General features: G+C 35.9%; 4 non-coding genes across 4 annotated transcripts; all 4 read right to left on the bottom strand.

Annotated features, from left to right (window-relative positions):
• Window positions 1-3,255: 3,255 nt before the first annotated feature.
• TRNAL-CAG (transfer RNA leucine (anticodon CAG)) lies at window positions 3,256-3,338 on the bottom strand. The gene has a single exon. It is a non-coding gene; the product is annotated as a tRNA-Leu (tRNA).
• Window positions 3,339-9,275: 5,937 nt separating this feature from the next.
• On the bottom strand, window positions 9,276-9,358 carry TRNAL-CAG (transfer RNA leucine (anticodon CAG)). Its single transcript has one exon. It is a non-coding gene; the product is annotated as a tRNA-Leu (tRNA).
• A 1,922-nt stretch (window positions 9,359-11,280) lies between these two features.
• TRNAL-CAG (transfer RNA leucine (anticodon CAG)) lies at window positions 11,281-11,363 on the bottom strand. Its single transcript has one exon. It is a non-coding gene; the product is annotated as a tRNA-Leu (tRNA).
• A 15,122-nt stretch (window positions 11,364-26,485) lies between these two features.
• On the bottom strand, window positions 26,486-26,558 carry TRNAF-GAA (transfer RNA phenylalanine (anticodon GAA)). The gene has a single exon. It is a non-coding gene; the product is annotated as a tRNA-Phe (tRNA).
• Between the last annotated feature and the right edge of the window lie 90 nt (window positions 26,559-26,648).

Below are 26,648 nucleotides of genomic sequence, written 5' to 3' on the forward strand. Positions count from 1 at the left end.
TAAGGACATTTGTCTCAGTAATGCCTCAGTGTTTCAAAGTCAAACAAGCTGACTATAATCATTCAGCTAGTGTCTGATAAGTGCTGTCTGTTTCAGCTATCAGGTTACCTTTTAATCCTCTTACAGCTAAGTCAATCTGAAATAAAACAAAATAGAGGAAAAATTACTAAAAAACATTCATGTGTTCAAAAGGAAAAAGTTACCGTTTCTCAAATTTTTAACATTTTGTTTTCTGTAGATAGTTAAGATTTTTAGGCCTTTTGATCATGATCAGTCCATGTGCTTTGTTTAATATCTCCTTAAAATGTAAACGGTGAAGAAAAAGCATTTTGCCGAAACCCAGGATTGGACCAGGGACCTTTAGATCTTCAGTCTAACGCTCTCCCAACTGAGCTATTTCAGCCATATCTATACATTTTCTGGGGGGTTTGACACTCTGCAAATGTCAAGTGTCACACCTGGAGGGATATATTATAATTTTTCATTTGACTGTTTTTTGAAGCATGATTTCTATTTGAAACGCCTTCCATTTTGCTGTACATATTTAATAACATTCATTAACTATTTGTGAATGAGTAGAAAAAGACAGCAATTTTGCCATTGAATTTTTACATTTTCAGTTTGTCTCCATGCACCAGTATAATTCTGACCCTGTGCTTCTAGAATAGGTCATGGTCACACATAAAACACAATTTGCATGCATAATGTTACATCAAGTTTTATTTTTTATGAGATGCAAACAATTGGAGCAAAAAAGAGACAAAAATTTAGAGAAAATATTTTATTGATTGTTAAAAGTGAGACCATTTGTCCCAAAATGTGCTGAAACATGTCAGAATGACATGGGCATTTCACATTTTTTAAACTATGATTACCTACTTGTTAAGTTTTTGTTAATTAAGTATCGTTATGGTCTATTGATGTATGAGGTGAAAACTATGAAAGTAGACTTACCAGCAAATCCGTTTCTAGATATATTTCATGACAGCACTGTAGAAGGTTGATTCCCTACCCTAATAGGGACAGAGAACACAAAGAGGTGAAATAGTCCCTCCTCATTGACTGTCCAAAGGATTTTTCTAGTGCCAAAAGAACAACAGACATATGCACAAAAAATCTGTTTGATGTTCCTTGAGTTCTTCTTTGAGAGGATAAATTCAGATTCACTCCAAAGACTCTCAGGAAATTTTTCAAAACCACATTACTAAGTTTTGTTTGACCTCATCTAATCAATAAATGAAGATAAAGTTTCTTGAAATTAAATGTTGATGTCAGAAGTGGGATTTGAACCCACGCCTCCAGGGGAGACTGCGACCTGAACGCTGCGCCTTAGACCGCTCGGCCATCCTGACTTCGATATGCAATTGGAACTTAACTCCTTCCATGCTAGTCAGCAGAAATGTTACCATTCCTTGTGATTAAAAACTTGTCACACCACCCCAAAAAAGTCAATAAATAACATTTTTTATATGCGTACTTTTCGTCTGCATTAATTTTTAAACCTCCATTTATTTTGTTTGGATATTAGAAATGTTAGATTTCTCACAAATACGGTGATGCACCACATTTCTTCAGAAACTACTGTTTGGCCACACAGCAGGGCTTTGAAAGGAAGAGCCCTATTTGGGTTTTGCAATGCAGATTTTGCAGGAATACCTTGCAGATGAAATTTGCAGAGTACCAAAACAGCAGAAAACCTCCCAAAGTGACCACATTTTAGAAATTATTTTGCACAATGAGTTAATCAACACCTGCAATTACTATTGTCAGCCTATAGGTGTTTTCACTCTGAACCATCCAGCATTGCAAGTATGCCAGTTTAGTGCCCAGCTTTTGCTTGCAGAGACAAGCAACCCATACATTTTTAAGTGGGCTCTACTCACTGGAGCAATGTCAAATATGTAGATGCTTTGTCTCACCATTAAAGTAGAAACCTCCTATATTTCAAATTAAAGATGACGGACCTGTGTGGAGCTTGTGTTTTTTGCCTTTTTGACGTTGTCCACAGCATATTTTTTAAGGACATTTGTCTCAGTAATGCCTCAGTGTTTCAAAGTCAAACAAGCTGACTATAATCATTCAGCTAGTGTCTGATAAGTGCTGTCTGTTTCAGCTATCAGGTTACCTTTTAATCCTCTTACAGCTAAGTCAATCTGAAATAAAACAAAATAGAGGAAAAATTACTAAAAAACATTCATGTGTTCAAAAGGAAAAAGTTACCGTTTCTCAAATTTTTAACATTTTGTTTTCTGTAGATAGTTAAGATTTTTAGGCCTTTTGATCATGATCAGTCCATGTGCTTTGTTTAATATCTCCTTAAAATGTAAACGGTGAAGAAAAAGCATTTTGCCGAAACCCGGGATTGGACCAGGGACCTTTAGATCTTCAGTCTAACGCTCTCCCAACTGAGCTATTTCAGCCATATCTATACATTTTCTGGGGGGTTTGACACTCTGCAAATGTCAAGTGTCACACCTGGAGGGATATATTATAATTTTTCATTTGACTGTTTTTTGAAGCATGATTTCTATTTGAAACGCCTTCCATTTTGCTGTACATATTTAATAACATTCATTAACTATTTGTGAATGAGTAGAAAAAGACAGCAATTTTGCCATTGAATTTTTACATTTTCAGTTTGTCTCCATGCACCAGTATAATTCTGACCCTGTGCTTCTAGAATAGGTCATGGTCACACATAAAACACAATTTGCATGCATAATGTTACATCAAGTTTTATTTTTTATGAGATGCAAACAATTGGAGCAAAAAAGAGACAAAAATTTAGAGAAAATATTTTATTGATTGTTAAAAGTGAGACCATTTGTCCCAAAATGTGCTGAAACATGTCAGAATGACATGGGCATTTCACATTTTTTAAACTATGATTACCAACTTGTTAAGTTTTTGTTTATTAAGTATCGTTATGGTCTATTGATGTATGAGGTGAAAACTATGAAAGTAGACTTACCAGCAAATCCGTTTCTAGATATATTTCATGACAGCACTGTAGAAGGTTGATTCCCTACCCTAATAGGGACAGAGAACACAAAGAGGTGAAATAGTCCCTCCTCATTGACTGTCCAAAGGATTTTTCTAGTGCCAAAAGAACAACAGACATATGCACAAAAAATCTGTTTGATGTTCCTAGAGTTCTTTTTTGAGAGGACAAATTCAGATTCACTCCAAAGACTCTCAGGAAATTTTTCAAAACCAGATTACATGAAGATAAAGTTACTTGAAATTAAATGTTGATGTCAGAAGTGGGATTTGAACCCACGCCTCCAGGGGAGACTGCGACCTGAACGCAGCGCCTTAGACCGCTCGGCCATCCTGACTTTGATATGCAATTGGAACTTAACTCCTTCCATGCTAGTCAGCAGAAATGTTACCATTCCTTGTGATTACAAACTTGTCACACCACCCCAAAAAAGTCAATAAATAACATTTTTTATATGCGTACTTTTCGTCTGCATTAATTTTTAAACCTCCATTTATTTTGTTTGGATATTAGAAATGTTAGATTTCTCACAAATACGGTGATGCACCACATTTCTTCAGAAACTACTGTTTGGCCACACAGCAGGGCTTTGAAAGGAAGAGCCCTATTTGGGTTTTGCAATGCAGATTTTGCAGGAATACCTTGCAGATGAAATTTGCAGAGTACCAAAACAGCAGAAAACCTCCCAAAGTGACCACATTTTAGAAATTATTTTGCACAATGAGTTAATCAACACCTGCAATTACTATTGTCAGCCTATAGGTGTTTTCACTCTGAAACATCCAGCATTGCAAGTATGCCAGCTTAGTGCCCAGCTTTTGCTTGCAGAGGCAAGCAACCCATACATTTTTAAGTGGGCTCTACTCACTGGAGCAATGTCAAATATGTAGATGCTTTGTCTCACCATTAAAGTAGAAACCTCCTATATTTCAAATTAAAGATGACGGACCTGTGTGGAGCTTGTGTTTTTTGCCTTTTTGACGTTGTCCACAGCATATTTTTTAAGGACATTTGTCTCAGTAATGCCTCAGTGTTTCAAAGTCAAACAAGCTGACTATAATCATTCAGCTAGTGTCTGATAAGTGCTGTCTGTTTCAGCTATCAGGTTACCTTTTAATCCTCTTACAGCTAAGTCAATCTGAAATAAAACAAAATAGAGGAAAAATTACTAAAAAACATTCATGTGTTCAAAAGGAAAAAGTTACCGTTTCTCAAATTTTTAACATTTTGTTTTCTGTAGATAGTTAAGATTTTTAGGCCTTTTGATCATGATCAGTCCATGTGCTTTGTTTAATATCTCCTTAAAATGTAAACGGTGAAGAAAAAGCATTTTGCCGAAACCCGGGATTGGACCAAGGACCTTTAGATCTTCAGTCTAACACTCTCCCAACTGAGCTATTTCTGCCATATCTATACATTTTCTGGGGGGTTTGACACTCTGCAAATGTCAAGTGTCACACAAGGAGGGATATATTATAATTTTTCATTTGACTGTTTTTTGAAGCATGATTTCTATTTGAAACGCCTTCCATTTTGCTGTACATATTTAATAACATTCATTAACTATTTGTGAATGAGTAGAAAAAGACAGCAATTTTGCCATTGAATTTTTACATTTTCAGTTTGTCTCCATGCACCAGTATAATTCTGACCCTGTGCTTCTAGAATAGGTCATGGTCGCACATAAAACACAATTTGCATGCATAATGTTACATCAAGTTTTATTTTTTATGAGATGCAAACAATTGGAGCAAAAAAGAGACAAAAATTTAGAGAAAATATTTTATTGATTGTTAAAAGTGAGACCATTTGTCCCAAAATGTGCTGAAACATGTCAGAATGACATGGGCATTTCACATTTTTTAAACTATGATTACCTACTTGTTAAGTTTTTGTTTATTAAGTATCGTTATGGTCTATTGATGTATGAGGTGAAAACTATGAAAGTAGACTTAGCAGCAAATCCGTTTCTAGATATATTTCATGACAGCACTGTAGAAGGTTGATTCCCTACCCTAATAGGGACAGAGAACACAAAGAGGTGAAATAGTCCCTCCTCATTGACTGTCCAAAGGATTTTTCTAGTGCCAAAAGAACAACAGACATATGCACAAAAAATCTGTTTGATGTTCCTAGAGTTCTTTTTTGAGAGGACAAATTCAGATTCACTCCAAAGACTCTCAGGAAATTTTTCAAAACCACATTACATGAAGATAAAGTTACTTGAAATTAAATGTTGATGTCAGAAGTGGGATTTGAACCCACGCCTCCAGGGGAGACTGCGACCTGAACGCTGCGCCTTAGACCGCTCGGCCATCCTGACTTCGATATGCAATTGGAACTTAACTCCTTCCATGCTAGTCAGCAGAAATGTTACCATTCCTTGTGATTAAAAACTTGTCACACCACCCCAAAAAAGTCAATAAATAACATTTTTTATATGCGTACTTTTCGTCTGCATTAATTTTTAAACCTCCATTTATTTTGTTTGGATATTAGAAATGTTAGATTTCTCACAAATACGGTGATGCACCACATTTCTTCAGAAACTACTGTTTGGCCACACAGCAGGGCTTTGAAAGGAAGAGCCCTATTTGGGTTTTGCAATGCAGATTTTGCAGGAATACCTTGCAGATGAAATTTGCAGAGTACCAAAACAGCAGAAAACCTCCCAAAGTGACCACATTTTAGAAATTATTTTGCACAATGAGTTAATCAACACCTGCAATTACTATTGTCAGCCTATAGGTGTTTTCACTCTGAACCATCCAGCATTGCAAGTATGCCAGTTTAGTGCCCAGCTTTTGCTTGCAGAGACAAGCAACCCATACATTTTTAAGTGGGCTCTACTCACTGGAGCAATGTCAAATATGTAGATGCTTTGTCTCACCATTAAAGTAGAAACCTCCTATATTTCAAATTAAAGATGACGGACCTGTGTGGAGCTTGTGTTTTTTGCCTTTTTGACGTTGTCCACAGCATATTTTTTAAGGACATTTGTCTCAGTAATGCCTCAGTGTTTCAAAGTCAAACAAGCTGACTATAATCATTCAGCTAGTGTCTGATAAGTGCTGTCTGTTTCAGCTATCAGGTTACCTTTTAATCCTCTTACAGCTAAGTCAATCTGAAATAAAACAAAATAGAGGAAAAATTACTAAAAAACATTCATGTGTTCAAAAGGAAAAAGTTACCGTTTCTCAAATTTTTAACATTTTGTTTTCTGTAGATAGTTAAGATTTTTAGGCCTTTTGATCATGATCAGTCCATGTGCTTTGTTTAATATCTCCTTAAAATGTAAACGGTGAAGAAAAAGCATTTTGCCGAAACCCAGGATTGGACCAGGGACCTTTAGATCTTCAGTCTAACGCTCTCCCAACTGAGCTATTTCAGCCATATCTATACATTTTCTGGGGGGTTTGACACTCTGCAAATGTCAAGTGTCACACCTGGAGGGATATATTATAATTTTTCATTTGACTGTTTTTTGAAGCATGATTTCTATTTGAAACGCCTTCCATTTTGCTGTACATATTTAATAACATTCATTAACTATTTGTGAATGAGTAGAAAAAGACAGCAATTTTGCCATTGAATTTTTACATTTTCAGTTTGTCTCCATGCACCAGTATAATTCTGACCCTGTGCTTCTAGAATAGGTCATGGTCACACATAAAACACAATTTGCATGCATAATGTTACATCAAGTTTTATTTTTTATGAGATGCAAACAATTGGAGCAAAAAAGAGACAAAAATTTAGAGAAAATATTTTATTGATTGTTAAAAGTGAGACCATTTGTCCCAAAATGTGCTGAAACATGTCAGAATGACATGGGCATTTCACATTTTTTAAACTATGATTACCTACTTGTTAAGTTTTTGTTAATTAAGTATCGTTATGGTCTATTGATGTATGAGGTGAAAACTATGAAAGTAGACTTACCAGCAAATCCGTTTCTAGATATATTTCATGACAGCACTGTAGAAGGTTGATTCCCTACCCTAATAGGGACAGAGAACACAAAGAGGTGAAATAGTCCCTCCTCATTGACTGTCCAAAGGATTTTTCTAGTGCCAAAAGAACAACAGACATATGCACAAAAAATCTGTTTGATGTTCCTTGAGTTCTTCTTTGAGAGGATAAATTCAGATTCACTCCAAAGACTCTCAGGAAATTTTTCAAAACCACATTACTAAGTTTTGTTTGACCTCATCTAATCAATAAATGAAGATAAAGTTTCTTGAAATTAAATGTTGATGTCAGAAGTGGGATTTGAACCCACGCCTCCAGGGGAGACTGCGACCTGAACGCTGCGCCTTAGACCGCTCGGCCATCCTGACTTCGATATGCAATTGGAACTTAACTCCTTCCATGCTAGTCAGCAGAAATGTTACCATTCCTTGTGATTAAAAACTTGTCACACCACCCCAAAAAAGTCAATAAATAACATTTTTTATATGCGTACTTTTCGTCTGCATTAATTTTTAAACCTCCATTTATTTTGTTTGGATATTAGAAATGTTAGATTTCTCACAAATACGGTGATGCACCACATTTCTTCAGAAACTACTGTTTGGCCACACAGCAGGGCTTTGAAAGGAAGAGCCCTATTTGGGTTTTGCAATGCAGATTTTGCAGGAATACCTTGCAGATGAAATTTGCAGAGTACCAAAACAGCAGAAAACCTCCCAAAGTGACCACATTTTAGAAATTATTTTGCACAATGAGTTAATCAACACCTGCAATTACTATTGTCAGCCTATAGGTGTTTTCACTCTGAACCATCCAGCATTGCAAGTATGCCAGTTTAGTGCCCAGCTTTTGCTTGCAGAGACAAGCAACCCATACATTTTTAAGTGGGCTCTACTCACTGGAGCAATGTCAAATATGTAGATGCTTTGTCTCACCATTAAAGTAGAAACCTCCTATATTTCAAATTAAAGATGACGGACCTGTGTGGAGCTTGTGTTTTTTGCCTTTTTGACGTTGTCCACAGCATATTTTTTAAGGACATTTGTCTCAGTAATGCCTCAGTGTTTCAAAGTCAAACAAGCTGACTATAATCATTCAGCTAGTGTCTGATAAGTGCTGTCTGTTTCAGCTATCAGGTTACCTTTTAATCCTCTTACAGCTAAGTCAATCTGAAATAAAACAAAATAGAGGAAAAATTACTAAAAAACATTCATGTGTTCAAAAGGAAAAAGTTACCGTTTCTCAAATTTTTAACATTTTGTTTTCTGTAGATAGTTAAGATTTTTAGGCCTTTTGATCATGATCAGTCCATGTGCTTTGTTTAATATCTCCTTAAAATGTAAACGGTGAAGAAAAAGCATTTTGCCGAAACCCGGGATTGGACCAGGGACCTTTAGATCTTCAGTCTAACGCTCTCCCAACTGAGCTATTTCAGCCATATCTATACATTTTCTGGGGGGTTTGACACTCTGCAAATGTCAAGTGTCACACCTGGAGGGATATATTATAATTTTTCATTTGACTGTTTTTTGAAGCATGATTTCTATTTGAAACGCCTTCCATTTTGCTGTACATATTTAATAACATTCATTAACTATTTGTGAATGAGTAGAAAAAGACAGCAATTTTGCCATTGAATTTTTACATTTTCAGTTTGTCTCCATGCACCAGTATAATTCTGACCCTGTGCTTCTAGAATAGGTCATGGTCACACATAAAACACAATTTGCATGCATAATGTTACATCAAGTTTTATTTTTTATGAGATGCAAACAATTGGAGCAAAAAAGAGACAAAAATTTAGAGAAAATATTTTATTGATTGTTAAAAGTGAGACCATTTGTCCCAAAATGTGCTGAAACATGTCAGAATGACATGGGCATTTCACATTTTTTAAACTATGATTACCTACTTGTTAAGTTTTTGTTAATTAAGTATCGTTATGGTCTATTGATGTATGAGGTGAAAACTATGAAAGTAGACTTACCAGCAAATCCGTTTCTAGATATATTTCATGACAGCACTGTAGAAGGTTGATTCCCTACCCTAATAGGGACAGAGAACACAAAGAGGTGAAATAGTCCCTCCTCATTGACTGTCCAAAGGATTTTTCTAGTGCCAAAAGAACAACAGACATATGCACAAAAAATCTGTTTGATGTTCCTAGAGTTCTTCTTTGAGAGGATAAATTCAGATTCACTCCAAAGACTCTCAGGAAATTTTTCAAAACCACATTACTAAGTTTTGTTTGACCTCATCTAATCAATAAATGAAGATAAAGTTTCTTGAAATTAAATGTTGATGTCAGAAGTGGGATTTGAACCCACGCCTCCAAGGGAGACTGCGACCTGAACGCTGCGCCTTAGACCACTCGGCCATCCTGACTTCGAAATGCAATTGGAACTTAACTCCTTCCATGCTAGTCAGCAGAAATGTTACCATTCCTTGTGATTACAAACTTGTCACACCACCCCAAAAAAGTCAATAAATAACATTTTTTATATGCGTACTTTTCGTCTGCATTAATTTTTAAACCTCCATTTATTTTGTTTGGATATTAGAAATGTTAGATTTCTCACAAATACGGTGATGCACCACATTTCTTCAGAAACTACTGTTTGGCCACACAGCAGGACTTTGAAAGGAAGAGCCCTATTTGGGTTTTGCAATGCAGATTTTGCAGGAATACCTTGCAGATGAAATTTGCAGAGTACCAAAACAGCAGAAAACCTCCCAAAGTGACCACATTTTAGAAATTATTTTGCACAATGAGTTAATCAACACCTGCAATTACTATTGTCAGCCTATAGGTGTTTTCACTCTGAACCATCCAGCATTGCAAGTATGCCAGTTTAGTGCCCAGCTTTTGCTTGCAGAGGCAAGCAACCCATACATTTTTAAGTGGGCTCTACTCACTGGAGCAATGTCAAATATGTAGATGCTTTGTCTCACCATTAAAGTAGAAACCTCCTATATTTCAAATTAAAGATGACGGACCTGTGTGGAGCTTGTGTTTTTTGCCTTTTTGACTTTGTCCACAGCATATTTTTTAAGGACATTTGTCTCAGTAATGCCTCAGTGTTTCAAAGTCAAACAAGCTGACTATAATCATTCAGCTAGTGTCTGATAAGTGCTGTCTGTTTCAGCTATCAGGTTACCTTTTAATCCTCTTACAGCTAAGTCAATCTGAAATAAAACAAAATAGAGGAAAAATTACTAAAAAACATTCATGTGTTCAAAAGGAAAAAGTTACCGTTTCTCAAATTTTTAACATTTTGTTTTCTGTAGATAGTTAAGATTTTTAGGCCTTTTGATCATGATCAGTCCATGTGCTTTGTTTAATATCTCCTTAAAATGTAAATGGTGAAGAAAAAGCATTTTGCCGAAACCCGGGACCTTTAGATCTTCAGTCTAACGCTCTCCCAACTGAGCTATTTCGTCCATAACTATACATTTTCTGGGGGGTTTGACACTCTGCAAATGTCAAGTGTCACACCTGGAGGGATATATTATAATTTTTCATTTGACTGTTTTTTGAAGCATGATTTCTATTTGAAACGCCTTCCATTTTGCTGTACATATTTAATAACATTCATTAACTATTTGTGAATGAGTAGAAAAAGACAGCAATTTTGCCATTGAATTTTTACATTTTCAGTTTGTCTCCATGCACCAGTATAATTCTGACCCTGTGCTTCTAGAATAGGTCATGGTCACACATAAAACACAATTTGCATGCATAATGTTACATCAAGTTTTATTTTTTATGAGATGCAAACAATTGGAGCAAAAAAGAGACAAAAATTTAGAGAAAATATTTTATTGATTGTTAAAAGTGAGACCATTTGTCCCAAAATGTGCTGAAACATGTCAGAATGACATGGGCATTTCACATTTTTTAAACTATGATTACCTACTTGTTAAGTTTTTGTTAATTAAGTATCGTTATGGTCTATTGATGTATGAGGTGAAAACTATGAAAGTAGACTTACCAGCAAATCCGTTTCTAGATATATTTCATGACAGCACTGTAGAAGGTTGATTCCCTACCCTAATAGGGACAGAGAACACAAAGAGGTGAAATAGTCCCTCCTCATTGACTGTCCAAAGGATTTTTCTAGTGCCAAAAGAACAACAGACATATGCACAAAAAATCTGTTTGATGTTCCTAGAGTTCTTCTTTGAGAGGATAAATTCAGATTCACTCCAAAGACTCTCAGGAAATTTTTCAAAACCACATTACTAAGTTTTGTTTGACCTCATCTAATCAATAAATGAAGATAAAGTTTCTTGAAATTAAATGTTGATGTCAGAAGTGGGATTTGAACCCACGCCTCCAAGGGAGACTGCGACCTGAACGCTGCGCCTTAGACCACTCGGCCATCCTGACTTCGAAATGCAATTGGAACTTAACTCCTTCCATGCTAGTCAGCAGAAATGTTACCATTCCTTGTGATTACAAACTTGTCACACCACCCCAAAAAAGTCAATAAATAACATTTTTTATATGCGTACTTTTCGTCTGCATTAATTTTTAAACCTCCATTTATTTTGTTTGGATATTAGAAATGTTAGATTTCTCACAAATACGGTGATGCACCACATTTCTTCAGAAACTACTGTTTGGCCACACAGCAGGACTTTGAAAGGAAGAGCCCTATTTGGGTTTTGCAATGCAGATTTTGCAGGAATACCTTGCAGATGAAATTTGCAGAGTACCAAAACAGCAGAAAACCTCCCAAAGTGACCACATTTTAGAAATTATTTTGCACAATGAGTTAATCAACACCTGCAATTACTATTGTCAGCCTATAGGTGTTTTCACTCTGAACCATCCAGCATTGCAAGTATGCCAGTTTAGTGCCCAGCTTTTGCTTGCAGAGGCAAGCAACCCATACATTTTTAAGTGGGCTCTACTCACTGGAGCAATGTCAAATATGTAGATGCTTTGTCTCACCATTAAAGTAGAAACCTCCTATATTTCAAATTAAAGATGACGGACCTGTGTGGAGCTTGTGTTTTTTGCCTTTTTGACTTTGTCCACAGCATATTTTTTAAGGACATTTGTCTCAGTAATGCCTCAGTGTTTCAAAGTCAAACAAGCTGACTATAATCATTCAGCTAGTGTCTGATAAGTGCTGTCTGTTTCAGCTATCAGGTTACCTTTTAATCCTCTTACAGCTAAGTCAATCTGAAATAAAACAAAATAGAGGAAAAATTACTAAAAAACATTCATGTGTTCAAAAGGAAAAAGTTACCGTTTCTCAAATTTTTAACATTTTGTTTTCTGTAGATAGTTAAGATTTTTAGGCCTTTTGATCATGATCAGTCCATGTGCTTTGTTTAATATCTCCTTAAAATGTAAATGGTGAAGAAAAAGCATTTTGCCGAAACCCGGGACCTTTAGATCTTCAGTCTAACGCTCTCCCAACTGAGCTATTTCGTCCATAACTATACATTTTCTGGGGGGTTTGACACTCTGCAAATGTCAAGTGTCACACCTGGAGGGATATATTATAATTTTTCATTTGACTGTTTTTTGAAGCATGATTTCTATTTGAAATGCCTTCCATTTTGCTGTACATATTTAATAACATTCATTAACTATTTGTGAATGAGTAGAAAAAGACAGCAATTTTGCCATTGAATTTTTACATTTTCAGTTTGTCTCCATGCACCAGTATAATTCTGACCCTGTGCTTCTAGAATAGGTCATGGTCGCACATAAAACACAATTTGCATGCATAATGTTACATCAAGTTTTATTTTTTATGAGATGCAAACAATTGGAGCAAAAAAGAGACAAAAATTTAGAGAAAATATTTTATTGATTGTTAAAAGTGAGACCATTTGTCCCAAAATGTGCTGAAACATGTCAGAATGACATGGGCATTTCACATTTTTTAAACTATGATTACCTACTTGTTAAGTTTTTGTTTATTAAGTATCGTTATGGTCTATTGATGTATGAGGTGAAAACTATGAAAGTAGACTTACCAGCAAATCCGTTTCTAGATATATTTCATGACAGCACTGTAGAAGGTTGATTCCCTACCCTAATAGGGACAGAGAACACAAAGAGGTGAAATAGTCCCTCCTCATTGACTGTCCAAAGGATTTTTCTAGTGCCAAAAGAACAACAGACATATGCACAAAAAATCTGTTTGATGTTCCTAGAGTTCTTTTTTGAGAGGACAAATTCAGATTCACTCCAAAGACTCTCAGGAAATTTTGCAAAACCACATTACTAAGTTTTGTTTGACCTCATCTAATCAATAAATGAAGATAAAGTTTCTTGAAATTAAATGTTGATGTCAGAAGTGGGATCTGAACCCACGCCTCCAGGGGAGACTGCGACCTGAACGCTGTGCCTTTGACCGCTCGGCCTTTGACCGCTCGGCCATCCTGACTTCGATATGCAATTGGAACTTAACTCCTTCCATGCTAGTCAGCAGAAATGTTACCATTCCTTGTGATTACAAACTTGTCACACCACCCCAAAAAAGTCAATAAATAACATTTTTTATATGCGTACTTTTCGTCTGCATTAATTTTTAAACCTCCATTTATTTTGTTTGGATATTAGAAATGTTAGATTTCTCACAAATGCGGTGATGCACCACATTTCTTCAGAAACTACTGTTTGGCCACACAGCAGGGCTTTGAAAGGAAGAGCCCTATTTGGGTTTTGCAATGCAGATTTTGCAGGAATACCTTGCAGATGAAATTTGCAGAGTACCAAAACAGCAGAAAACCTCCCAAAGTGACCACATTTTAGAAATTATTTTGCACAATGAGTTAATCAACACCTGCAATTACTATTGTCAGCCTATAGGTGTTTTCACTCTGAACCATCCAGCATTGCAAGTATGCCAGTTTAGTGCCCAGCTTTTGCTTGCAGAGACAAGCAACCCATACATTTTTAAGTGGGCTCTACTCACTGGAGCAATGTCAAATATGTAGATGCTTTGTCTCACCATTAAAGTAGAAACCTCCTATATTTCAAATTAAAGATGACGGACCTGTGTGGAGCTTGTGTTTTTTTGCCTTTTTGACTTTGTCCACAGCATATTTTTTAAGGACATTTGTCTCAGTAATGCCTCAGTGTTTCAAAGTCAAACAAGCTGACTATAATCATTCAGCTAGTGTCTGATAAGTGCTGTCTGTTTCAGCTATCAGGTTACCTTTTAATCCTCTTACAGCTAAGTCAATCTGAAATAAAACAAAATAGAGGAAAAATTACTAAAAAACATTCATGTGTTCAAAAGGAAAAAGTTACCGTTTCTCAAATTTTTAACATTTTGTTTTCTGTAGATAGTTAAGATTTTTAGGCCTTTTGATCATGATCAGTCCATGTGCTTTGTTTAATATCTCCTTAAAATGTAAACGGTGAAGAAAAAGCATTTTGCCGAAACCCGGGATTGGACCAGGGACCTTTAGATCTTCAGTCTAACGCTCTCTCAACTGAGCTATTTCAGCCATATCTATACATTTTCTGGGGGGTTTGACACTCTGCAAATGTCAAGTGTCACACCTGGAGGGATATATTATAATTTTTCATTTGACTGTTTTTTGAAGCATGATTTCTATTTGAAACGCCTTCCATTTTGCTGTACATATTTAATAACATTCATTAACTATTTGTGAATGAGTAGAAAAAGACAGCAATTTTGCCATTGAATTTTTACATTTTCAGTTTGTCTCCATGCACCAGTATAATTCTGACCCTGTGCTTCTAGAATAGGTCATGGTCACACATAAAACACAATTTGCATGCATAATGTTACATCAAGTTTTATTTTTTATGAGATGCAAACAATTGGAGCAAAAAAGAGACAAAAATTTAGAGAAAATATTTTATTGATTGTTAAAAGTGAGACCATTTGTCCCAAAATGTGCTGAAACATGTCAGAATGACATGGGCATTTCACATTTTTTAAACTATGATTACCTACTTGTTAAGTTTTTGTTAATTAAGTATCGTTATGGTCTATTGATGTATGAGGTGAAAACTATGAAAGTAGACTTACCAGCAAATCCGTTTCTAGATATATTTCATGACAGCACTGTAGAAGGTTGATTCCCTACCCTAATAGGGACAGAGAACACAAAGAGGTGAAATAGTCCCTCCTCATTGACTGTCCAAAGGATTTTTCTAGTGCCAAAAGAACAACAGACATATGCACAAAAAATCTGTTTGATGTTCCTAGAGTTCTTCTTTGAGAGGACAAATTCAGATTCACTCCAAAGACTCTCAGGAAATTTTTCAAAACCACATTACTAAGTTTTGTTTGACCTCATCTAATCAATAAATGAAGATAAAGTTTCTTGAAATTAAATGTTGATGTCAGCAGTTGGATTTGAACCCACGCCTCCAGGGGAGACTGCGACCTGAACGCTGCGCCTTAGACCACTCGGCCATCCTGACTTCGATATGCAATTGGAACTTAACTCCTTCCATGCTAGTCAGCAGAAATGTTACCATTCCTTGTGATTACAAACTTGTCACACCACCCCAAAAAAGTCAATAAATAACATTTTTTATATGCGTACTTTTCGTCTGCATTAATTTTTAAACCTCCATTTATTTTGTTTGGATATTAGAAATGTTAGATTTCTCACAAATACGGTGATGCACCACATTTCTTCAGAAACTACTGTTTGGCCACACAGCAGGACTTTGAAAGGAAGAGCCCTATTTGGGTTTTGCAATGCAGATTTTGCAGGAATACCTTGCAGATGAAATTTGCAGAGTACCAAAACAGCAGAAAACCTCCCAAAGTGACCACATTTTAGAAATTATTTTGCACAATGAGTTAATCAACACCTGCAATTACTATTGTCAGCCTATAGGTGTTTTCACTCTGAACCATCCAGCATTGCAAGTATGCCAGTTTAGTGCCCAGCTTTTGCTTGCAGAGGCAAGCAACCCATACATTTTTAAGTGGGCTCTACTCACTGGAGCAATGTCAAATATGTAGATGCTTTGTCTCACCATTAAAGTAGAAACCTCCTATATTTCAAATTAAAGATGACGGACCTGTGTGGAGCTTGTGTTTTTTGCCTTTTTGACTTTGTCCACAGCATATTTTTTAAGAACATTTGTCTCAGTAATGCCTCAGTGTTTCAAAGTCAAACAAGCTGACTATAATCATTCAGCTAGTGTCTGATAAGTGCTGTCTGTTTCAGCTATCAGGTTACCTTTTAATCCTCTTACAGCTAAGTCAATCTGAAATAAAACAAAATAGAGGAAAAATTACTAAAAAACATTCATGTGTTCAAAAGGAAAAAGTTACCGTTTCTCAAATTTTTAACATTTTGTTTTCTGTAGATAGTTAAGATTTTTAGGCCTTTTGATCATGATCAGTCCATGTGCTTTGTTTAATATCTCCTTAAAATGTAAATGGTGAAGAAAAAGCATTTTGCCGAAACCCGGGACCTTTAGATCTTCAGTCTAACGCTCTCCCAACTGAGCTATTTCGGCCATATCTATACATTTTCTGGGGGGTTTGACACTCTGCAAATGTCAAGTGTCACACCTGGAGGGATATATTATAATTTTTCATTTGACTGTTTTTTGAAGCATGATTTCTATTTGAAATGCCTTCCATTTTGCTGTACATATTTAATAACATTCATTAACTATTTGTGAATGAGTAGAAAAAGACAGCAATTTTGCCATTGAATTTTTACATTTTCAGTTTGTCTCCATGCACCAGTATAATTCTGACCCTGTGCTTCTAGAATAGGTCATGGTCGCACATAAAACACAATTTGCATGCATAATGTTACATCAAGTTTTATTTTTTATGAGATGCAAACAATTGGAGCAAAAAAGAGACAAAAATTTAGAGAAAATATTTTATTGATTGTTAAAAGTGAGACCATTTGTCCCAAAATGTGCTGAAACATGTCAGAATGACATGGGCATTTCACATTTTTTAAACTATGATTACCTACTTGTTAAGTTTTTGTTTATTAAGTATCGTTATGGTCTATTGATGTATGAGGTGAAAACTATGAAAGTAGACTTACCAGCAAATCCGTTTCTAGATATATTTCATGACAGCACTGTAGAAGGTTGATTCCCTACCCTAATAGGGACAGAGAACACAAAGAGGTGAAATAGTCCCTCCTCATTGACTGTCCAAAGGATTTTTCTAGTGCCAAAAGAACAACAGACATATGCACAAAAAATCTGTTTGATGTTCCTAGAGTTCTTTTTTGAGAGGACAAATTCAGATTCACTCCAAAGACTCTCAGGAAATTTTTCAAAACCACATTACTAAGTTTTGTTTGACCTCATCTAATCAATAAATGAAGATAAAGTTTCTTGAAATTAAATGTTGATGTCAGAAGTGGGATCTGAACCCACGCCTCCAGGGGAGACTGCGACCTGAACGCTGTGCCTTTGACCGCTCGGCCATCCTGACTTCGATATGCAATTGGAACTTAACTCCTTCCATGCTAGTCAGCAGAAATGTTACCATTCCTTGTGATTACAAACTTGTCACACCACCCCAAAAAAGTCAATAAATAACATTTTTTATATGCGTACTTTTCGTCTGCATTAATTTTTAAACCTCCATTTATTTTGTTTGGATATTAGAAATGTTAGATTTCTCACAAATGCGGTGATGCACCACATTTCTTCAGAAACTACTGTTTGGCCACACAGCAGGGCTTTGAAAGGAAGAGCCCTATTTGGGTTTTGCAATGCAGATTTTGCAGGAATACCTTGCAGATGAAATTTGCAGAGTACCAAAACAGCAGAAAACCTCCCAAAGTGACCACATTTTAGAAATTATTTTGCACAATGAGTTAATCAACACCTGCAATTACTATTGTCAGCCTATAGGTGTTTTCACTCTGAACCATCCAGCATTGCAAGTATGCCAGTTTAGTGCCCAGCTTTTGCTTGCAGAGACAAGCAACCCATACATTTTTAAGTGGGCTCTACTCACTGGAGCAATGTCAAATATGTAGATGCTTTGTCTCACCATTAAAGTAGAAACCTCCTATATTTCAAATTAAAGATGACGGACCTGTGTGGAGCTTGTGTTTTTTTGCCTTTTTGACTTTGTCCACAGCATATTTTTTAAGGACATTTGTCTCAGTAATGCCTCAGTGTTTCAAAGTCAAACAAGCTGACTATAATCATTCAGCTAGTGTCTGATAAGTGCTGTCTGTTTCAGCTATCAGGTTACCTTTTAATCCTCTTACAGCTAAGTCAATCTGAAATAAAACAAAATAGAGGAAAAATTACTAAAAAACATTCATGTGTTCAAAAGGAAAAAGTTACCGTTTCTCAAATTTTTAACATTTTGTTTTCTGTAGATAGTTAAGATTTTTAGGCCTTTTGATCATGATCAGTCCATGTGCTTTGTTTAATATCTCCTTAAAATGTAAACGGTGAAGAAAAAGCATTTTGCCGAAACCTGGGATTGGACCAGGGACCTTTATATCTTCAGTCTTACGCTCTCCCAACTGAGCTATTTCGGCCATATCTATACATTTTCTGGGGGGTTTGACACTCTGCAAATGTCAAGTGTCACACCTGGAGGGATATATTATAATTTTTCATTTGACTGTTTTTTGAAGCATGATTTCTATTTGAAACGCCTTCCATTTTGCTGTACATATTTAATAACATTCATTAACTATTTGTGAATGAGTAGAAAAAGACAGCAATTTTGCCATTGAATTTTTACATTTTCAGTTTGTCTCCATGCACCAGTATAATTCTGACCCTGTGCTTCTAGAATAGGTCATGGTCGCACATAAAACACAATTTGCATGCATAATGTTACATCAAGTTTTATTTTTTATGAGATGCAAACAATTGGAGCAAAAAAGAGACAAAAATTTAGAGAAAATATTTTATTGATTGTTAAAAGTGAGACCATTTGTCCCAAAATGTGCTGAAACATGTCAGAATGACATGGGCATTTCACATTTTTTAAACTATGATTACCTACTTGTTAAGTTTTTGTTTATTAAGTATCGTTATGGTCTATTGATGTATGAGGTGAAAACTATGAAAGTAGACTTACCAGCAAATCCGTTTCTAGATATATTTCATGACAGCACTGTAGAAGGTTGATTCCCTACCCTAATAGGGACAGAGAACACAAAGAGGTGAAATAGTCCCTCCTCATTGACTGTCCAAAGGATTTTTCTAGTGCCAAAAGAACAACAGACATATGCACAAAAAATCTGTTTGATGTTCCTAGAGTTCTTTTTTGAGAGGACAAATTCAGATTCACTCCAAAGACTCTCAGGAAATTTTTCAAAACCACATTACTAAGTTTTGTTTGACCTCATCTAATCAATAAATGAAGATAAAGTTTCTTGAAATTAAATGTTGATGTCAGAAGTGGGATTGGAACCCAAGCCTCCAGGGGAGACTGCGACCTGAACGCAGCGCCTTAGACCGCTCGCCTTAGACCGCTTCGATATGCAATTGGAACTTAACTCCTTCCATGCTAGTCAGCAGAAATGTTACCATTCCTTGTGATTAAAAACTTGTCACACACCCCAAAAAAGTCAATAAATAACATTTTTTATATGCGTACTTTTCGTCTGCATTAATTTTTAAACCTCCATTTATTTTGTTTGGATATTAGAAATGTTAGATTTCTCACAAATGCGGTGATGCACCACATTTCTTCAGAAACTACTGTTTGGCCACACAGCAGGTCTTTGAAAGGAAGAGCCCTATTTGGGTTTTGCAATGCAGATTTTGCAGGAATACCTTGCAGATGAAATTTGCAGAGTACCAAAACAGCAGAAAACCTCCCAAAGTGATCACATTTTAGAAATTATTTTGCACAATGAGTTAATCAACACCTGCAATTACTATTGTCAGCCTATAGGTGCTTTCACTCTGAACCATCCAGCATTGCAAGTATGCCAGTTTAGTGGCCAGCTTTTGCTTGCAGAGACAAGCAACCCATACATTTTTAAGTGGGCTCTACTCACTGGAGCAATGTCAAATATGTAGATGCTTTGTCTCACCATTAAAGTAGAAACCTCCTATATTTCAAATTAAAGATGACGGACCTGTGTTCAGCTTGTGTTTTTTGCCTTTTTGACTTTGTCCACAGCATATTTTTTAAGGACATTTGTCTCAGTAATGCCTCAGTGTTTCAAAGTCAAACAAGCTGACTATAATCATTCAGCTAGTGTCTGATAAGTGCTGTCTGTTTCAGCTATCAGGTTACCTTTTAATCCTCTTACAGCTAAGTCAATCTGAAATAAAACAAAATAGAGGAAAAATTACTAAAAAACATTCATGTGTTCAAAAGGAAAAAGTTACCGTTTCTCAAATTTTTAACATTTTGTTTTCTGTAGATAGTTAAGATTTTTAGGCCTTTTGATCATTATCAGTCCATGTGCTTTGTTTAATATCTCCTTAAAATGTAAACGGTGAAGAAAAAGCATTTTGCCGAAACCCGGGATTGGACCAGGGACCTTTAGATCTTCAGTCTAACGCTCTCCCAACTGAGGTATTTCGGCCATTTCTATACATTTTCTGGGGGGTTTGACACTCTGCAAATGTCAAGTGTCACACCTGGAGGGATATATTATAATTTTTCATTTGACTGTTTTTTGAAGCATGATTTCTATTTGAAACGCCTTCCATTTTGCTGTACATATTTAATAACATTCATTAACTATTTGTGAATGAGTAGAAAAAGACAGCAATTTTGCCATTGAATTTTTACATTTTCAGTTTGTCTCCATGCACCAGTATAATTCTGACCCTGTGCTTCTAGAATAGGTCATGGTCGCACATAAAACACAATTTGCATGCATAATGTTACATCAAGTTTTATTTTTTATGAGATGCAAACAATTGGAGCAAAAAAGAGACAAAAATTTAGAGAAAATATTTTATTGATTGTTAAAAGTGAGACCATTTGTCCCAAAATGTGCTGAAACATGTCAGAATGACATGGGCATTTCACATTTTTTAAACTATGATTACCTACTTGTTAAGTTTTTGTTTATTAAGTATCGTTATGGTCTATTGATGTATGAGGTGAAAACTATGAAAGTAGACTTACCAGCAAATCCGTTTCTAGATATATTTCATGACAGCACTGTAGAAGGTTGATTCCCTACCCTAATAGGGACAGAGAACACAAAGAGGTGAAATAGTCCCTCCTCATTGACTGTCCAAAGGATTTTTCTAGTGCCAAAAGAACAACAGACATATGCACAAAAAATCTGTTTGATGTTCCTAGAGTTCTTTTTTGAGAGGACAAATTCAGATTCACTCCAAAGACTCTCAGGAAATTTTTCAAAACCACATTACTAAGTTTTGTTTGACCTCATCTAATCAATAAATGAAGATAAAGTTTCTTGAAATTAAATGTTGATGTCAGAAGTGGGATTGGAACCCAAGCCTCCAGGGGAGACTGCGACCTGAACGCAGCGCCTTAGACCGCTCGCCTTAGACCGCTTCGATATGCAATTGGAACTTAACTCCTTCCATGCTAGTCAGCAGAAATGTTACCATTCCTTGTGATTAAAAACTTGTCACACACCCCAAAAAAGTCAATAAATAACATTTTTTATATGCGTACTTTTCGTCTGCATTAATTTTTAAACCTCCATTTATTTTGTTTGGATATTAGAAATGTTAGATTTCTCACAAATGCGGTGATGCACCACATTTCTTCAGAAACTACTGTTTGGCCACACAGCAGGTCTTTGAAAGGAAGAGCCCTATTTGGGTTTTGCAATGCAGATTTTGCAGGAATACCTTGCAGATGAAATTTGCAGAGTACCAAAACAGCAGAAAACCTCCCAAAGTGATCACATTTTAGAAATTATTTTGCACAATGAGTTAATCAACACCTGCAATTACTATTGTCAGCCTATAGGTGCTTTCACTCTGAACCATCCAGCATTGCAAGTATGCCAGTTTAGTGGCCAGCTTTTGCTTGCAGAGACAAGCAACCCATACATTTTTAAGTGGGCTCTACTCACTGGAGCAATGTCAAATATGTAGATGCTTTGTCTCACCATTAAAGTAGAAACCTCCTATATTTCAAATTAAAGATGACGGACCTGTGTTCAGCTTGTGTTTTTTGCCTTTTTGACTTTGTCCACAGCATATTTTTTAAGGACATTTGTCTCAGTAATGCCTCAGTGTTTCAAAGTCAAACAAGCTGACTATAATCATTCAGCTAGTGTCTGATAAGTGCTGTCTGTTTCAGCTATCAGGTTACCTTTTAATCCTCTTACAGCTAAGTCAATCTGAAATAAAACAAAATAGAGGAAAAATTACTAAAAAACATTCATGTGTTCAAAAGGAAAAAGTTACCGTTTCTCAAATTTTTAACATTTTGTTTTCTGTAGATAGTTAAGATTTTTAGGCCTTTTGATCATTATCAGTCCATGTGCTTTGTTTAATATCTCCTTAAAATGTAAACGGTGAAGAAAAAGCATTTTGCCGAAACCCGGGATTGGACCAGGGACCTTTAGATCTTCAGTCTAACGCTCTCCCAACTGAGGTATTTCGGCCATTTCTATACATTTTCTGGGGGGTTTGACACTCTGCAAATGTCAAGTGTCACACCTGGAGGGATATATTATAATTTTTCATTTGACTGTTTTTTGAAGCATGATTTCTATTTGAAACGCCTTCCATTTTGCTGTACATATTTAATAACATTCATTAACTATTTGTGAATGAGTAGAAAAAGACAGCAATTTTGCCATTGAATTTTTACATTTTCAGTTTGTCTCCATGCACCAGTATAATTCTGACCCTGTGCTTCTAGAATAGGTCATGGTCGCACATAAAACACAATTTGCATGCATAATGTTACATCAAGTTTTATTTTTTATGAGATGCAAACAATTGGAGCAAAAAAGAGACAAAAATTTAGAGAAAATATTTTATTGATTGTTAAAAGTGAGACCATTTGTCCCAAAATGTGCTGAAACATGTCAGAATGACATGGGCATTTCACATTTTTTAAACTATGATTACCTACTTGTTAAGTTTTTGTTTATTAAGTATCGTTATGGTCTATTGATGTATGAGGTGAAAACTATGAAAGTAGACTTACCAGCAAATCCGTTTCTAGATATATTTCATGACAGCACTGTAGAAGGTTGATTCCCTACCCTAATAGGGACAGAGAACACAAAGAGGTGAAATAGTCCCTCCTCATTGACTGTCCAAAGGATTTTTCTAGTGCCAAAAGAACAACAGACATATGCACAAAAAATCTGTTTGATGTTCCTAGAGTTCTTTTTTGAGAGGACAAATTCAGATTCACTCCAAAGACTCTCAGGAAATTTTTCAAAACCACATTACTAAGTTTTGTTTGACCTCATCTAATCAATAAATGAAGATAAAGTTTCTTGAAATTAAATGTTGATGTCAGAAGTGGGATCTGAACCCACGCCTCCAGGGGAGACTGCGACCTGAACGCTGTGCCTTTGACCGCTCGGCCATCCTGACTTGGATATGCAATTGGAACTTAACTCCTTCCATGCTAGTCAGCAGAAATGTTACCATTCCTTGTGATTACAAACTTGTCACACCACCCCAAAAAAGTCAATAAATAACATTTTTTATATGCGTACTTTTCGTCTGCATTAATTTTTAAACCTCCATTTATTTTGTTTGGATATTAGAAATGTTAGATTTCTCACAAATGCGGTGATGCACCACATTTCTTCAGAAACTACTGTTTGGCCACACAGCAGGGCTTTGAAAGGAAGAGCCCTATTTGGGTTTTGCAATGCAGATTTTGCAGGAATACCTTGCAGATGAAATTTGCAGAGTACCAAAACAGCAGAAAACCTCCCAAAGTGACCACATTTTAGAAATTATTTTGCACAATGAGTTAATCAACACCTGCAATTACTATTGTCAGCCTATAGGTGTTTTCACTCTGAACCATCCAGCATTGCAAGTATGCCAGTTTAGTGCCCAGCTTTTGCTTGCAGAGACAAGCAACCCATACATTTTTAAGTGGGCTCTACTCACTGGAGCAATGTCAAATATGTAGATGCTTTGTCTCACCATTAAAGTAGAAACCTCCTATATTTCAAATTAAAGATGACGGACCTGTGTGGAGCTTGTGTTTTTTTGCCTTTTTGACTTTGTCCACAGCATATTTTTTAAGGACATTTGTCTCAGTAATGCCTCAGTGTTTCAAAGTCAAACAAGCTGACTATAATCATTCAGCTAGTGTCTGATAAGTGCTGTCTGTTTCAGCTATCAGGTTACCTTTTAATCCTCTTACAGCTAAGTCAATCTGAAATAAAACAAAATAGAGGAAAAATTACTAAAAAACATTCATGTGTTCAAAAGGAAAAAGTTACCGTTTCTCAAATTTTTAACATTTTGTTTTCTGTAGATAGTTAAGATTTTTAGGCCTTTTGATCATGATCAGTCCATGTGCTTTGTTTAATATCTCCTTAAAATGTAAACGGTGAAGAAAAAGCATTTTGCCGAAACCCGGGATTGGACCAGGGACCTTTAGATCTTCAGTCTTATGCTCTCCCAACTGAGCTATTTCGGCCATATCTATACATTTTCTGGGGGGTTTGACACTCTGCAAATGTCAAGTGTCACACCTGGAGGGATATATTATAATTTTTCATTTGACTGTTTTTTGAAGCATGATTTCTATTTGAAACGCCTTCCATTTTGCTGTACATATTTAATAACATTCATTAACTATTTGTGAATGAGTAGAAAAAGACAGCAATTTTGCCATTGAATTTTTACATTTTCAGTTTGTCTCCATGCACCAGTATAATTCTGACCCTGTGCTTCTAGAATAGGTCATGGTCGCACATAAAACACAATTTGCATGCATAATGTTACATCAAGTTTTATTTTTTATGAGATGCAAACAATTGGAGCAAAAAAGAGACAAAAATTTAGAGAAAATATTTTATTGATTGTTAAAAGTGAGACCATTTGTCCCAAAATGTGCTGAAACATGTCAGAATGACATGGGCATTTCACATTTTTTAAACTATGATTACCTACTTGTTAAGTTTTTGTTTATTAAGTATCATTATGGTCTATTGATGTATGAGGTGAAAACTATGAAAGTAGACTTACCAGCAAATCCGTTTCTAGATATATTTCATGACAGCACTGTAGAAGGTTGATTCCCTACCCTAATAGGGACAGAGAACACAAAGAGGTGAAATAGTCCCTCCTCATTGACTGTCCAAAGGATTTTTCTAGTGCCAAAAGAACAACAGACATATGCACAAAAAATCTGTTTGATGTTCCTAGAGTTCTTTTTTGAGAGGACAAATTCAGATTCACTCCAAAGACTCTCAGGAAATTTTTCAAAACCACATTACTAAGTTTTGTTTGACCTCATCTAATCAATAAATGAAGATAAAGTTTCTTGAAATTAAATGTTGATGTCAGAAGTGGGATTTGAACCCACGCCTCCAGGGGAGACTGCGACCTGAACGCAGCACCTTAGACCGCTCGGTATTAGACCGCTCGCCTTAGACTGCTTCGATATGCAATTGGAACTTAACTCCTTCCATGCTAGTCAGCAGAAATGTTACCATTCCTTGTGATTAAAAACTTGTCACACCACCCCAAAAAAGTCAATAAATAACATTTTTTATATGCGTACTTTTCTTTCTGCATTAATTTTTAAACCTCCATTTATTTTGTTTGGATATTAGAAATGTTAGATTTCTCACAAATACGGTGATGCACCACATTTCTTCAGAAACTACTGTTTGGCCACACAGCAGGGCTTTGAAAGGAAGAGCCCTATTTGGGTTTTGCAATGCAGATTTTGCAGGAATACCTTGCAGATGAAATTTGCAGAGTACCAAAACAGCAGAAAACCTCCCAAAGTGACCACATTTTAGAAATTATTTTGCACAATGAGTTAATCAACACCTGCAATTACTATTGTCAGCCTATAGGTGTTTTCACTCTGAACCATCCAGCATTGCAAGTATGCCAGTTTAGTGCCCAGCTTTTGCTTGCAGAGACAAGCAACCCATACATTTTTAAGTGGGCTCTACTCACTGGAGCAATGTCAAATATGTAGATGCTTTGTCTCACCATTAAAGTAGAAACCTCCTATATTTCAAATTAAAGATGACGGACCTGTGTGGAGCTTGTGTTTTTTGCCTTTTTGACTTTGTCCACAGCATATTTTTTAAGGACATTTGTCTCAGTAATGCCTCAGTGTTTCAAAGTCAAACAAGCTGACTATAATCATTCAGCTAGTGTCTGATAAGTGCTGTCTGTTTCAGCTATCAGGTTACCTTTTAATCCTCTTACAGCTAAGTCAATCTGAAATAAAACAAAATAGAGGAAAAATTACTAAAAAACATTCATGTGTTCAAAAGGAAAAAGTTACCGTTTCTCAAATTTTTAACATTTTGTTTTCTGTAGATAGTTAAGATTTTTAGGCCTTTTGATCATGATCAGTCCATGTGCTTTGTTTAATATCTCCTTAAAATGTAAACGGTGAAGAAAAAGCATTTTGCCGAAACCCGGGATTGGACCAGGGACCTTTAGATCTTCAGTCTAACGCTCTCCCAACTGAGCTATTTCGGCCATATCTATACATTTTCTGGGGGGTTTGACACTCTGCAAATGTCAAGTGTCACACCTGGAGGGATATATTATAATTTTTCATTTGACTGT

This window comes from Dendrobates tinctorius, unplaced genomic scaffold, assembly GCF_039654945.1.
Source record: "Dendrobates tinctorius isolate UK_male_01 unplaced genomic scaffold, ASM3965494v1 ptg000184l, whole genome shotgun sequence".
Taxonomy (NCBI): domain Eukaryota; kingdom Metazoa; phylum Chordata; class Amphibia; order Anura; family Dendrobatidae; genus Dendrobates; species Dendrobates tinctorius.